The sequence below is a fragment of the Apteryx rowi genome, unplaced genomic scaffold (genome assembly GCF_003343035.1).
Source record: "Apteryx rowi isolate R43461 unplaced genomic scaffold, aptRow1 scaffold_15, whole genome shotgun sequence".
Lineage (NCBI taxonomy): Eukaryota > Metazoa > Chordata > Aves > Apterygiformes > Apterygidae > Apteryx > Apteryx rowi.
Window position 1 is genome coordinate 1,269,257 of NW_020447752.1, and position 15,527 is coordinate 1,284,783.

The 15,527-nt window shown below is 49.1% G+C and overlaps 1 protein-coding gene across 4 annotated transcripts in view; it reads right to left on the minus strand.

Annotated features, from left to right (window-relative positions):
- PITPNM2 (phosphatidylinositol transfer protein membrane associated 2) overlaps nt 1-15,527 on the minus strand; it is a 121,569-nt gene that overhangs the window by 76,441 nt on the left and 29,601 nt on the right. For 3 of the 4 annotated variants that reach the window (XM_026058826.1, XM_026058825.1, XM_026058827.1), the window contains exon 1: nt 14,213-14,263. The exons of the other annotated variant lie outside the window; for it this stretch is intronic. The gene's annotated coding sequence lies outside the window, so the exon portion shown is untranslated. Of the gene's footprint in view, nt 1-14,212; nt 14,264-15,527 lie in introns of those variants that run through there. 4 annotated transcript variants of the gene reach the window in all.

The window sequence follows — 15,527 nt, forward strand, 5'->3', positions numbered from 1 at the left end:
CAGCGAAAGCTTCGTTAACAACTCTTCTGCAATACCATTTTTTCACATTCGAAGATGTACACAGTCTCTCTCTCTCTCTCCTTGTTTTCTCTTCTGGATTAAACAACCCTAATTCTTTCAATCTCTCTTCAACAGTCATGTTTTCCAGCCCTCTGTTAACCCTTACTGCTCCTTCACCCTTTCTCCCACTGATCCACATCTCTAAGAGCAGTGCTGAGCCACAGCAGGCCAGAAGAGAGAGAAGGATAACTTTATATGAAGAAAGCTTTATATGAAGAGTGCCATATGAAAAACAAGTGCCCCCGTACAACGTTTGCCAACAGGATAAGGCCAGTGTTTGACACTCGGTCAGAAAACCTATTGCAGCCTTTACCGCATCTCCATCACCCCAACCATTCCCCACTTTATAGTTTATTCATGAGTCCTCGCGCTCCTCTCTACCAAATTACAGCCCATTTCAGACTATTTCCTCAAGGTGATTTTGAATTTTTATTCTGTCCTCCGAACACCTGCAGCTCCACTAAACCTGTTTTTGAGGCACAGAATGTGCATGTCCTGCTTTGGCATTCGAGTCAGCCCCGGACAGACTCCGCACGGCTTCCTCGGGAGCTCCCTGTCCAACTGAGACATCAACAGCTACTCCTGAAATCAGTAGCTACAGCCTCGATGGAAATAACATTTTACTACCTCGCTTATGCAAATATCATGTGAAAAAGGGAAAGAACATTCATAGCTGGTTTAAAAAGGCTATTTCATAAAGGGAAACACCGTATGGTGGCAGAGTCAGTGTTACAGCACCATAATATTTCACACTGGTTTCATTAGGCTGAGATTTGCCTTGCCTAAAGGCAAAATATGGATAGAGAAAATAAGTCCTACTCCATCAGGGGAAACTTGTAATGGCACCTAAAAATCACGCATAGGAGGCAAAAGACCTAAGACGGAAACGCAGCAGTGACGGTTGATGAATAATGTTGCAACGGAGATTGAAAGTAAGAGGCCATTTTGCACAAGAGTGGTAAATGTTTAATATCTCTATTGCTTCTTTCATCCATAACACGAACAGATTAACAAGGTTTCTGTGGCTGCATAATTTCTTTGCAGTTTTGATCTTGGAAATAATGACACTAAATATTTCATAAGTGCCTTTGAAAGTGATTTTTTTTTTTTTTTTTTTTTTTTTTAAGAAAAGAGTTGCCCGCTGCCCTTAGATTGCAGCAGGATAACGAAGGTGCATGGATAATGGATAATCAATAACCACTTTCAGTTCATTATTCAGCACATTTTGGGGCTGGCGTTCTTTCTTTCCCTCCGCAGCTCTGCATCCCGCGGAGCGTTTCTAAACCAGCAGGTCTCGCCGCTTTGGCGAAGCCTTCCCAACGCCAGCCGCGACGTGGAAGGCAGCCCCTGGGCCGCCGGCGCGCTCTGTAGCATCCCGGGATGCTTGCCGCTGAGCGGACTGCGTGCCGAGGGGGGGGAGGCCGAAGGGCAGCACACGGCAGGGTGGTGGAGTTTCTCCTTTGCTCTGCGCAAGGAACAGCCGCATTTCCGCAGCTGCCCCCACGTGCCCCAACGCAGAAGCGCCTACCAACCGCTCCTGCAGCTTGCGGGAGATTCCCCCCCCCCCCCCGAGCTGGGCAGCTCCTGTTGCTCATCCATCGACTTGCAGACGACTGAACGGGGGCAAAGCTTGTGTTCTCGCAGAGCTGCTCTTTAACCCACCTCAGCAGTCCCCTGGTTCACGGGCCCCAGCCCAGCCTGCTCCTGGCGAGGGGACGGGTGGCTCCCGGCAGCTCGGGGCCCTTCGCTTTGCCCCCGCCAGGCCTGGCCTCCCCCAGGTCCAGTGTCTGCACTGGGAGCACAGCTCCCCCCCCCCAAACCTCTAGGCCTTTGGAGGTTTCTCCAGGGCTTGCAGCTGCGTCTCCCAGGAAGAGAAGCCCCGTCGTGCGCTAGCGGCAGCAGCTCGACGGAGCGGCAGCTCGTCCAGCGCGGCAGCCAGCAGTTGCGACCCAACACAGCAACGTTTTTGCCTGCTACGGGACGAGATGCATCTCGGCCACACGAGGGTTAGGAGGGAGCTTCTGGGGGCAGAGGAAAGGCCCCTTGAAGGAGGCCAACATCTGCATCGACCTTCATCTCGGAGAAAGCGCGTTTGCAAAACCACTGCAGCTGGAGCAGTTTTAAAGTGCTAGGAGAGGGCAGCTTGTCTTAAGAACTATGCAAAAAACTGTCAATCCAACCATTAAGGCCCAAGCCCAGCCTAAGCAGCTTTTCTTGCTAACCCCAAGGCTAAAACAGTTATTTTCCATTACGCATCCAGGAGCGCTGAACATCCAGGCACACTTCCCACAGAGCTCGCATAATGACAGAGAACAAATCCTGGTGCTAACGCTGCCTCTAACAGCGCGGTGACTCACTCCGGAGCCGCGCTGGCCGGCGGGGCGGCATGCCGGGGCTGTGCCCAGTCCCGCAGCGCTGCCGTCACCCGGCCCACGGCCCCTGCGCAGTGCTAAAGGCCAAGAGCCCACGGTGCCGCCCCGGGAAAACCCTGCGGACCCCCCTCGGCTGGTTGCTCGCAACCTCCGTCTCCCCAGGACGGACGGGATTTTAGCTCCGGGAAGAGAGTGTCCGCTCACCTCGTGCCAGCCCTAATCCCTTGCACCGGTGCCGTAACGCCGAGGGTCAAAGTGCGTTAAAGTGCACGTGCTAATTGTATTTCACACCCTCTGCAGAGACAGGCTGCATGAAATTAGGAAACAGAAGCAGGAAAAAAAACAACACACAGGACATACTACGATCACTTAAAATATAGCCAGAGCTGGAAACTGAATCCAGGACTCGGGAGAGGGAAAGGCACCGGGATGAACCCACCAGCCCACGTTCACCTCCTAAAGCATGAAGAGGGGGAGGCGAAGGTGCGACGCAGACACTATTCCCCCCTCCAGACAATCCAAACCTCATGTTTTTATAGGGTGGAGTTAAACTAGAATCTGCCTGAGACCTCAGCATTGCCAGCACAATCCCCAAACTCCCATAAAATCTCAGTGCATTAGTTTAGCCAGAAGCTTGGAAAACCGCTATTGATTGGTGCCGTTTTTGTGAAAACAACCATGGTTTCATGGTAAAGAAACAGAGGTTTTATAGGCGCAGTGCAGGAGGCAAACTGAGCATGTACTTTGCAGTTAGACACAAACTGGAGAAACAAAAAACAGGATGCACTGCCACAGGGTATTGGAAGGGAAAGTAAGAGTCAAATTATATCTATACCTTCGATGCAAGCAGACCCTAGAGATGGGATTTAAAAAGCCTCCACAACAAATACCTGCAAAGCATTTATAGCACTCATTAAAAAACAAAAACATGAATGTAATTCGCTTGCACCTCCTTGCTAGTTAGTTCCTTTTTTTTTTTAAATCGCCTCTTCAATTCCATTTCTGAAGGTACCAACCACTTTCTCGGCCGCCCTGGTATCTCTTCGCTGCCACAGCCATCCATCTTCCCATCTCCCACAACCCAGAGACCTTCACGAAGCTCAAGGCAGAGGACACCTGCAGTCAAGTCAATCATAATAAAACACCCAGGTGCGCAGACAGATTTGGACGCGAGGCGGCTGATTACACTGTCGCGCCCAGGCGGGAAGCCAGCTGCACCGCCGGGTTCAAAAAGGCTCGTACAGAAGTTAAATACACAGACTACAGCGTGTTTCCGCACAATACTTGCGGACCCTTCTCTAGATTAAACTCGGGGCCTGCTCTACAGCCTCGCATTTGGTTCATTTTCTTGCCACGCAATTCAATTATTTGCATCGTTTTGCAAGCAATCAAAGTAGCTGTAAAACAAAATGCGATACAAGCAGAAAAGGAAAGAGCACCCTCTAAAGAGACATTGGCACCGCCGGCCAGGCCGGACACCTTCGGACCGAACCTGCCTCGGGTCACGTCACGGCGGCCGGGCGCCCCAGGCCAGCGCCTGGCTGCTGCAGTGCCGAGCCGCCAGCAGGCTCTCCTCGAGTACTCCAAAGGGGAAGGACGGGGGAAAGGGAAAACTAGGGATTCACCTTGAGCCAGGGACACGGAGCACCGCCGGAGAAGAAGGCAGGTCCCAAGGGAGGTTCTGGCAAGAAGAGAGGAAATAACGCCATTCAACCAAGTCGCCCAAGGCCAGGACGCGCGCGCGGAGCAGAGTGGCTGCTCTGAACGTCCAACATCAATAAGACTCGGCTGGTGCCGAGTGCTCCCGCAAGGACCTCGCTGCGCTCGATGCCTGCATAAAGCTTTGCCATGGCCTCCGGAGCTGGGGCAGGTATCATTAGCCCTCATTTGTGGGGAAAACTGAGGTACAGAGAGAAAAGCGATCTGGGCCAACACCCAGAACAGAGCTAACAACGGCGCTGGCTCAGGACCTTCTGCCTCCCTTCTTCAGCTTTGGCCACGAGACCATTTTTTAAACAGAGCGAGTGGGGAAGCTCCGGGAAATCAAGTTGCACTGATAACTGGAATAATTAACACAGCAGTGCCCATATATCACTTACCAATAATGCAGAAATACAGGCAGCTGTGGGCTAAAAACGCAAAAGAAATTTCATTGCCTCTTACCTACTGCCTTTGTATCCAGCAGTGATTTCTGTGGAAAATAAAGTAATTCCTGAAAGTACCACAGTTAATTGTGATACCCCAGCTCTCCCCGCAGGCATGGCCACCAGCTCCAGCAAAGCTCCTGAAAGCTTCAAGAGCTTCTCTTTGAAAATCTCCTACAGAAAAGCACAATCCCTGAGCTCATACCATGATAATATCAGGTGGAATTAAGTTGTGTTCAGAGCACAACGCTGGCGTTATTATCTTGGGAATCAAAGAACGGTCTAACTTCCAGCTGTCAAATCCACAGGACAAAACTCGGGAGCAATTTCTACCTCATGCTTTAGCCTTTTATTCTGATTATTTAGCTCTTGAATTCCTTTCCACAGCATCTCCCCATTCCCATTTGTTTCCAAAATCCAAGCTCTAACTTTATTAAGACTAGAGGAAAAAAAGCCTCGTTGCAGCCTGACCCTGCCGAGGAGGCAAAGCGCAGAGCAGCCGGTGTCAAGTCGGACCAGTCCAGCTTTTGAAGACTCCGCAGGCCTCGAGCACGGCACAACAGCACCGCGCACGTCCGCCCTGCCCGTAGAAGCGGCGAGAGCCCTTCCCCGCCAACGCCATCCCCCGCGGGGCAGGCGCACTCGTGGGGCTGCCTTATCCGACTTCCGCAGCTTCCTGTCCTCACCTGCTTTACGACTCTCTCCCGGGTCTCGCCCGTCGTTTTATGCCTTGGGAATGTCTCTGTTCTCGCTATCGCGGCTCCGTGTGTCAGCGCATCAGACAGCGGGAGCGTGGCACGACCTCTGCGAGAGCCACACGCCCTTCATCAAAGGGCGGTGCAGCTGTATTTATATCCGACATAAATCTGCTTTGTAAACAGGGACCTGGTTCAGGATCGGGACTTTCTTAGACTGCAGCATTAAGATTGCACGTGTATGCTGGCCCCAACGGGCAGATGGTCCTAGAGCCACCTGGCCACCAGCGGAGACGCCGCTTACGCGCAGAAGTGATCTGTCTACTGCAGCTCTTCCAGCTCCCTTCCATCATTGCTCACCCTCCTCACCACTGCCAGCTCACGGGATCTGAAAACCTCTAAAAGACACATGGAAGTTCAAAATCACCAGAAGTTGGAAGTTTTGGCACATCCAAAAGCTTTAACAGCACCTCCCAGGTAGAGGAGCCGAAGATCTTGGACATCTCAACTTTGATCACAACATGGCACAAAGAGAGGAGGAAAGACATGAGAGGACAAGTATTCCCAGGGATAAGAGTTATCTACATTTTACAGACAGGTAACACAAGTGTCTGAGGGACGCAAGTTCTCTGTGTATTTTGGACAAAGCTATCCAAACGCTTGCACACAGTCGCATCGGAAATCAGTAGCAGAACTGAAAGCAATACACAAGTTCTTGCTCCAGGCACCAGACCCAGTTTTCTCATTTCTATTTTTCTATTTGCTGCCAATTGAGAACACCATGACAAACAAAGTCAGCCCATTAAACCTGTTCTTAGAAGTCTTAAGCTCTTATATATGAAGTTGGTATTATCAACAGGCTCCATAAATCACAGCTAAAGTACATAAAGGAAGCAATCAAGACATAACTCCAATTAAATCTGAATCAAGTCACTACAGTCACAGAAGTGTTTTCCAAAATGGTAATTAATTTTTAAGAGAATGGATTAAAGGGGTTCTCAATTAATAGAATACTTTTAGGAGACAAACTAGAGAGGATTGTCCACTTTATTAATACAGTAATTTAACAGCTATTCAGCAACTAATAACTCCTCATTAAAAGTCAACCCTCCTCCCTTTTCAGCAGACTAGCTACACATTTGTCAAGCACAATACAGCTTCATTAGCCTAAAAGTTCAATTTCTGTTTTCCCTCAGACTTGCTCTTATTTTTGCTATATCAGTAAGCTAAAATCTTGAATTTCAGCAAAGTCAAAACTTCAGAAATCAGTAACGCAAACAGTGAGTTGGCCTTTTAAGAGTTCTGGATGGTATTTTGAATATCGCATCCCCAGTAACAGTCAACTGGTGCAAGAGTCAGTGGGAAACCCCCGGGTCTGCCCACACTACACTGCCCAAACGCATCAGGCAAAGGTTCCTCCACAAACTGGGCGTCATCTGGAAGAGCACACCAGTGCTGCCTTTTCCTGACACCCTTTCCACCAAAGGACTACCCCATAGCTCCCCGTAGCCCAAGCTGCCTGGAACTGGAGGTACAGTTGAGAAGCGGACATACAGCGATTTCTACACTCACCATAGGGTTCAGCTCCCACTACAACCTTGCCTTTTCAGATTAAATATGGTCTTCACACATATAACACACTGAGAAGCATTGCTCCGAGTGGTGGTCTTAGACAGCAAAGACACATTCAACCTGTCCCAGTGGTGCACAAGCCTCAGAGCGGGCCCTGCTGCCTGTGAGATAAGTGCCATGTGCCAGAGCTAAAGCAGGACAGCAGTGACAGGTCCATGGGTCGGGCACCACACGGACAGCAGAGCACTGGCAACACCATCCTCAATGCTTTTAAAGAGATGTATACCCAGCTGTGTCATGAAAACCGACAGCAGATACATTAGGAGAGAAAAGCTCCTGTCAGGGCAACCCCCTAAAAATCATGAAAGCAAGAAAGCTTCAGTATATATATTTTTTTCTTGTAGCGAATTTCACCCAGGAGCCCTTGACAAGCTCCCTCTGCAAGGCCCGGTGGGTGCTCCCAGGCACAGCCACGGGGCTCAGCACAGGAGAGGAGATTTTCCCTCGGCAATGCCGAGCTAGACCCAGCTCTTTGGGGTCACAGCTAGATGTACCCACAAGACACTCTGACTTTCTGCTTTGCAGGGATAACCGCCATCAAGAAGAAGCTACTGGAATTTAAGCACAGGGACAGCAAAGCATTCCCAGGCCTTCTATGGCTGTGTCACATTGCTGGGCTCAGCATCACCGGGTGCTTTGAGAAACTGTGATTGGTTTGGTTTTGTTTTTTTTTCCCCTCCATATCCCATGTAGAAAAGAAAACACTGTGGTGTCATCAAGCACTTAATGCCCCAGGCCAGCGTTCACTGCAGGGATGCTGCCTCTCTAAGGAGGCTGCGTGCGTGGACCTAACCACTGGGTTCAGCAGCTACAGCAGCAGCCACCAACCCTCCAGTGAGAGGACAACCCCACACGAGCACGAGCCAGCAGCACACCCGAGCATGGTGTCCGCCCTCTCTAATGAGACCCAAGACCTCGACTCTGTAAGGAAACCATGCAGACCATGAAGGAATCCATCTGCATGGACTGTGCTGCAGGATCAGAGCTCTAGGAAGCCTGTTTAAAGGATAACAGAAACTGAAAGAGGTTACAACTAAGGCTAATACCACCCGAAAGCTAAAGCAAACAAAAACATTCCAGGCAGTCGGCCTTATCGGCAAAGACTGTCCAAGTGTGGTTAAGCACACAACAGCCACATGCGCAGGCTTTAATAGAGGGGACACCTTTAGCCCAGATCCTGGTGTTGCAATTTTAAGGGACAAAACCAGACATCAGCAGAAGGGAAAGTTCAGGATATATATGGCATCGGTTTCCAAGAGAATATTTCTCATGTCACTTGAGACCAAGTTTTTAGCCAAGTTGGCAGAAAACAGACATGCTGCAAAGCTGCCCTAAAAATACCAGTCTTGCTAATTACAAGAAAGAAAAGCAAAGCGTAAGCAACGGCAGCACGAACAATGCATGCTTTTAGTGACACCCCATTAATGTTTTTTAAACATACACCATTTCTAAAATATTGTCGCAGTTGCTCAGCTGTGCCATAGATGTTTTTAATTTTGCCATGCAATCAAGATGCAAGCCAAGCTCATCCCAGACTGATGACTTATGGCTTCATCTGCGGGATTTACTAATGTTTGTCCTCCTCCAGCTCTCTTCAGCATGGCACTATGAAGTTTTCAAATTCTGGAAGTCAACTGCTTGTAACACCAACATTTCTTACAGGCACATTCATAATCCACCCAGCTGCAAGCAGGGCACCAAGCCAGGGTGGGATGAAAAAGAAATACTAGCGGGAGATTAGGAAAAAAGAGAGAGAAAAAAAAAATTGTCATTGCGCATCAGCCCCAGGGTCCATCTCCTGCGGCTCTGTCTGACCGCAGCTAGCGCCAGATGCTCCAAAGGATGCCCCAGACTCACCCAAACGGGTAGTTACATCCTATCTGCCCATTCAGGGAGCTTCTCCCAAAGCCCAGGCAGCTAAGGGCAGGCTTACGTCTCAACATAATATGTGATAAAAAGCTCTGTACCCTACCAGGAAGAGGAACGCTGGCTGAGGGATAACAAGGCATATGAGAGCTAGAAGGGAAGGGAATTAGAGCATCGTTATCCACATAAGCGCAGGACTGCAGACCCGAGGCCAGACCTTCGCCTCGCGCAGACCGGCAGCTCTGCTGGAACCCACGCCGGGCATGAAGCTGGCTGCCGTCCCGACCTCTGCTGGAGGCAATTCCTTGCAAAACCAAAGCAGAGAGGAAAAGGTGGCCAGGAAGGGCAGAGAAGGGTAATTTGAAATTATGCTTTCTGGAAAGCATGAGGTCAACATAAAATAAGCGGTCCTGACCACGTCGCCGGCTGGTTTGCCACAGAAGACAAGCGCTCCGTACTACAGCCTGGCTGCACGGCTGCCGTCTGCCATTCACTCGCCTTCCCTTTTTAGTGTAATTATAGAGGCAAAGGCCAGAGGAGAGAAGCCATCAGAAAGAATTCAACTGGCATCAAGGATTACGCAGTCCAAGACCTCATCCTCTTGCCTCTCCCACCAAAATACAAGCTGTTGCCAAGAACCACCTACCCTCCTTTCTCAGTCCAGCTCCATTCAACTTTAGTATTTTTAATAAAGTTGATAACGATCAAAAACCTCCAAAAGCTAGTAAAAAGCTTAACAGCTTAGCCCTGGGCTAGCGGGGGAGGACAGAGGACTGGGTACAGCTGCCCACGAGGGGAGGCCGTGCCAGCGGCGCAGCACGGGGCAGCAGGAGCCGCGCCAGACGCCAGCGCAGACCCACCACCGGTAACCGCAGGGCTCGCACGAGTCAACAGCAGTAAAAAAATATATATATAGTGTTGCCACTAAAATCAGTCAGGGTGACTCACAACAGCCTCGCTGGGGAGCTTCATTGTTACCCAGTCACTTTTCACCCAGAACATTCAAAAATACTTTGACTGACAACACTGACAGTGGAGCATAAGAGTCATAATTAACTACAGCATGAGAAAATTTCCAAGCTCCAAACTAACCAGAATTGCTACTCCAAAAATGAATGAGAACTAAGTTACGCAGCTGATCCCAACCGGTCACTGAAATCGGGAGAGAAAACCAGAGCTAAGGGGAGTGCCACCGCTTTCCGCAAATTCACCAGCAAGACCCGGGTAGCCCAGCCGGCAGGGAGAGCGGGAGCAAGCCTTGCTCAGAGGGCTGCTTTGGTGATGTTTGCTGCTAAATACAACGTTGCAAGTCCTGCTATTTACAAAATAAATAAATTAACCGTATCCAAACCTAATCACTGCTTTCTCAAACACAGGTTAAGGCATTTTTTTCTAGCAGGGCTGAAAAGGGAAAAGGACGATGGCAAGCTTTGGAAGTGACTTGCCAGCCTACCAACGGCTTACGCTTTGGAAAGTTTTCTGCCTTCCATTTTACACAACTGAAAATAGCTGCTTTAAAACTAAACCCTCTTACAGGGAGCGAAAGCACCACTAAGAAGCTGATGTGAAACCCGCTTCACTGACTTTCGCTCTTGGATGACAGAGAAAGGCAGAAAGCAAGAGCATGCAAAAAGGGACCAGCACACGGGATTTTCTTTAATCCAGTCTGTCGTTCACATTAGGTTCACAGTGCGAGAGGTGACAGCGAAGGGCAAAGCGCCTTGGTGGCAGAGACAAGCTGACAACAGGCAGCTGCGGCCAGCAGCACAGAAGGGCCGATACCCAAAGCCCATCCTAAAATACCTTTTCTGAGCAACCTTTGCTAGCTGGAGTTCGCAAGTCCGCCACCCTCCTCTCCCCCCCTTTTTGGCTCTATTTCACCAATTTCCTTTGAAGCACCTGGTAAGCATCTCTGGACCTCCCTGGACCACCCTGCTGGACCTCTGGCCGCCCGGCCCGGCCGTGTTCAGTTTGTCCCAGAGGCTCTGGGCAAAGGTGAGCACTACCCGACAGACTGGCACAGTCCCGCTCGCAGGTTTGGCTCGCAGTAGTAGCAACGGTCAGCGGTTTGCATTAAAAGGGCAGCATAGAAGAGCAAGACTTGTTAAGCTAATAGTCAAATTTAGGACGAGCACTACTGCTTCTCAAAGCACCAAAGTTGGCTACGGTCTTTATTTAGGACCAAAGGCCAGTAGCTTCCCCCTGAACAAAGGACAACATGGAAACTATTCTCCTTGTGGAGTTTATTTTGAGCTGAAAGTATTTTCCAGTTTCAGGCTGACAGACAGGATAACTACATTGTGTTACGGGATAAGGATTGAATTTTCAAGGCCTGACACAGGAACATAGAGAAAGCTAGACTTTCCTCTCCATGTTATTTGCTCCCACAACAATTTTTAGATTTCAACACAAGGTCATGTGCTCCATTAGCACAAAAGGACCCAAGTAAACAGGCCACAGCTTCTATCCTATCTACCATCCCAGGCATAACGGAGATGATCAGATTAACCAAGCAGTTATGATTTGACTGTACCTGAAGGAGAAGGAAGGAATTTTCTGCTGCTCCTCTCCCTGGCAATCAGGCCTGAGGTTTTCCAGAGAACAGAACAGTACCAGCCTCCCAAACACTTCCCAGCGCTGAACTCCTCTGGGACTCAAGGCCAAATTCCTTCAGCCTCTCTGAAGCCCTGATTTAGACCGTCACATTTACTGCAGAAAATGTTTTGCTAAAATGACATGGTAAAGCGTGCATTAATACCTCTGGTTTTACCCGCTTCTCCTGTGATATGTATTCTTGCAAACGGCTACAGAAACCCTCCTGGGAGAGATTCTTCCACTCTCTTCACCCAGACCAACATGCTCTGATACAGCATAAGGTCAGATCATAAGGGCAGAAAGAAGGATGATTTTCTGTATTCCTCTAGCACCTTCCACCCCAAGAGGCCCAACACCTCATGTTTCAGAAATGCTGCCAGACCAAGGGCAACAGGAGCATCCAGGAAGACGACTAATGAGCGCAAGGAGCAGATTAGAGTTAGTTTCAAGGGTCTCGCCCTGAAGAACACAGTAAGCCACAAAGCACAGTATTTGCACAAAGGGAAATCCCACCCGGGCCTCCTGTTTATGGTTTGAGGTGCCCTAGGACCAATGCTTAATTTAACGCTTAAAGTTGCACTGAAAGTGAAAGGGGTTGATTAACTAAATGCCTATATACTCTTAAAGTCCTTACGCTTAAGTACACTATTACAGTATCTGCTGCCTGCAGTCAGCAGCTCTTTGCAAGCAGCTCTCTAAGGCAGTAGGTCAGACGAGCACGCACAAAGCCGTGGCAGCAGCAAGGGCAGCCCACTTACAGCTCTTCAGCTGTTAAGGTGATTGACAGTACTTCCAGATTAAAAGCCCTGTTCAACACCCAAAACAATCAGCCAGAGGATACCAAGCACTTTTTTTTTGAGAATGGCAAGTTGATGGTTGGCAGGAACGCCAGGTGATATGTTTTTCCCCTGTACGATTTGTTGACATCACCAATCCTACATGCAGCACTAAAATCTCTCTGCTGCCCAGTCTGGCATTTTCAATGTCAAGAAATGCTGCAGAAGAGAGCACTTTGTCTTGAACTAAGGAGAGCTGAATGAAGCGTCAGCAGTTTTTATTTTAAACGCATTTAGCTTTGTGCACAGGGCTAAGAATGCTCTCAGCTCCCTTAGGTGTTTTAGTGCACACCCGTTCTTCTGCAAAAGGTGGCGGAGACAGGCCTTTCATTTGATAGAAGTGTCCTTCCAGGCATGGGACACAGGAGTCCCTCTCCCCAGCAGTCCTGTCCCTGGTACCATTACCAGCGTACCCCACGCACCCGGACTGCTGGCCACGTGCTTCACCCCAAAACCTGCCTGGCAGCGTGAGCTTCTGGTGCATTTTGCCTTTATCTTCTCACCTTGCAGGGATGGAGAGGGCATCTGCTTGGGCTGCGATTTCTGTAACGGGCACTCCTAGTTACTGTGGCTTTAGACACTACAAATGTTAATGTCATTCCCCCTCTCCCTTCCTGAAGGGTGATTCAGGCACAAAATTAGCACGAGCTAAGCAATATAGAGGGTGACTGTGCTGCAGTCGTGAGGGTTACTACACACCACCCAAGCCCGTGACATTTCCATAGAAACCAGAGTGGGAAAGAGAAGAGCCTCAAAAAGCTGACAAGATAAAAAAACCACATGGTGAAATAAGCAATTCTGGAGGGAAAAAGTAGACACGTGCAAGATCCTCTCCAGTTCTCCAGCGGATCAGGCATTCAGAGGCAACAGCGGTGCCAAACTGAGGTCAGCAAGCTTTACAGGACCCACCCGGCTACGCCACCTCCACCCCGACGCAAACCCTGACCAGCCAGAACACTCAGCGGAAAAGCACAGTGTGGTGGCAGCAGAAAGGACAATTCTGCTCTTTATAAAACATCAGATCAAAGTTCAAGGAGTTCTGGGTTTGGAAGTCTTGGCTATTAAGAGCTATGACATGTTTTCTTCAGCACATCATTAATTTTGTCCAGGTTTCAGTCCCTCGGGCCGTCTGATGGGAATAACTGTACTTATCCAGCGGGGACATTTCAGAGGACAAACTTGCATTACAAGCAACTTGCTTCCCTGTTACTTCCAGGGGTGTTCTTGCTGTTAATGCATCATTAAATATAAAGGACCTTTCTTAACTTTTTCTTAGGTCAGGCAAAGCCTTCCAGAACATACGTTTTCTTCATTAGCAGGCTCAGTTAAGGAAACAAATACTGGAATGTGCAAGAGAAACAATTGATTCTTTTGGTCAAACACCACCTCTCCAGCAAGGGGGAGAAAACAACCCACAATAAAAGCAACAGCAAATGTTTTCAGTTGCAAGTTAGCAAGCCAGCAGAATGGAGTTCAAATATGTTCCCTTATCCACTCGCCTATTCCAGAGAAGTGACTTTGTGCAACATAAAAAAAAAAAAAAAAAAAAGAGGTCAAAAACGCTAAGCCATAGCTTTTAAATAATTCAGGATGCTCTGCTCTTTTTCTGGAAAACTAGGCACATTCCAGCGCTTGGCAAGAAGCAAGCCAGCTCTTGCAGGGGAGATGCGAACCCGCACGCAAGGAGGCTGCTTGCAACAAACTGAATCGTTCCGTGAGATGCCTGATGTGCCTCCAAACCCTCTCCAGATAGAGCAGTAACATCCAGAACTTGCCTGGTGCTAAACTCAACTGACTCCACACTGCAGCACCTTTCTCCAAAAGCCAGAATTCAAATCCAAGCCAAATTCTGCAAGGTTTGCAAGCAAATCTGGCCGTAACGGTTGTTCAAAAGGTTAGTGGTGTTTGGTTCGGGCTCGTTGGCAGCTCAGCCAGCCACACGCGTTTAGTGCCGCTGTACACAAACTCCCTCCGCGAACGCCTTCACGCAATTAAAAACCCAACTTGCTTACCGCGACCCACGGCGGAGCAGCCTGCAGTCCCCGAAGCCCAGCTGCTGCGCTCAAGCGGCCCGGCTCGAATTAACCCTGCTCGCCCCCGCGCGCGCCCCCGAGACCGCGCGGCTTCCCCGCCGTTCTGCGGCTCGTGCCAGCCGTCAAAGGGGGAACCGCGCGGGCGAGGGCGCGACGCGAGCATCCTGCTCGCCGGTTACGGGTGGGATGCTACGAGCCGACTGCCCGTGTTTTCCCCTTGGGTAAGCCAGAGCTTCACCACTAACATCTTTCATAGACAGCACATGACTTGCTGCTTAGGAAAACAAAACAAAAACCAAAAAACAGTGCTTTCTGGGTCTTGAAAGATACCTTAATCTGACAGACTTTTTTTTTTTCCTGGAATTAGTTTCTAAATATATACTCTACCCACCACTTCATCAAAAGCAGAGCTAAAGACACTAACAAGTCAATACATTAAATGGTTTATCTTGTTAGAGGTCTTACAGCTACTTAATAATGAGTTCTGGTAACTGCTGCCTGTATATGTTTATTATTGTAAGAGAGCCCTTAAAAAAAGATCTGTGTAATAGCATAACCTTTCCTTTCAGCTGTATACAAATTCCATGTGCCAGTCAATAACATCATTGGCAAGAAACTTTAAAAAAAGAGCAGCAAAAGCTATAAAATACAGTAAATAATTACATTGAGAACAGTTTTACTGCCACCATATTAAAAAAAAAAATCCTATTAAAAATGCACACATGGAAAACATGAAGACATACACCAAAAAAAAGGAGATCTGGACAGGAGATAGAGCAAATATGTTGTGTTCTCTGACAAGCAGGATAATAAAAGCCGAATGGTAGACTAGAACCTGACCTTTAAGGGTCAGTCACATTTTCCATGCACTGTTAAATATCACTTGCAAAGGCGGGGGGGGGGGGGAGGAGGGGAAATCAATTCATAAAAGAAAAAAACAAAACAAAAAACTGTCAGTGTTTACATGAAGCAACCAGCGAGAAAGGAGCATTTTGCAATCAGAGCAAATGTCGCATTACTTAACCGCACAACCAGAAAGTTTAGCGCCGCGCTGCCAATGTTCTGGCATTTAAAGGTTCTGCGCTTCGCCCGCGGTCGGAACGGTGGCGAAGAGGGACGGGCACTGCCACGGCGGCAGGGCGCAGCTCGGGGAGCACCCAGCGAGCACGAGCTTCCTCTTGCCGGTGAGAACGAAGCTACAAGCACGAACCCAACCCGGACCGCGAGCCTGCCGCCTGGCGAACAAGCCGCTTGCCCCTTGGCTTTATTTACCCTCCTGCAGGAAAAGCCACCG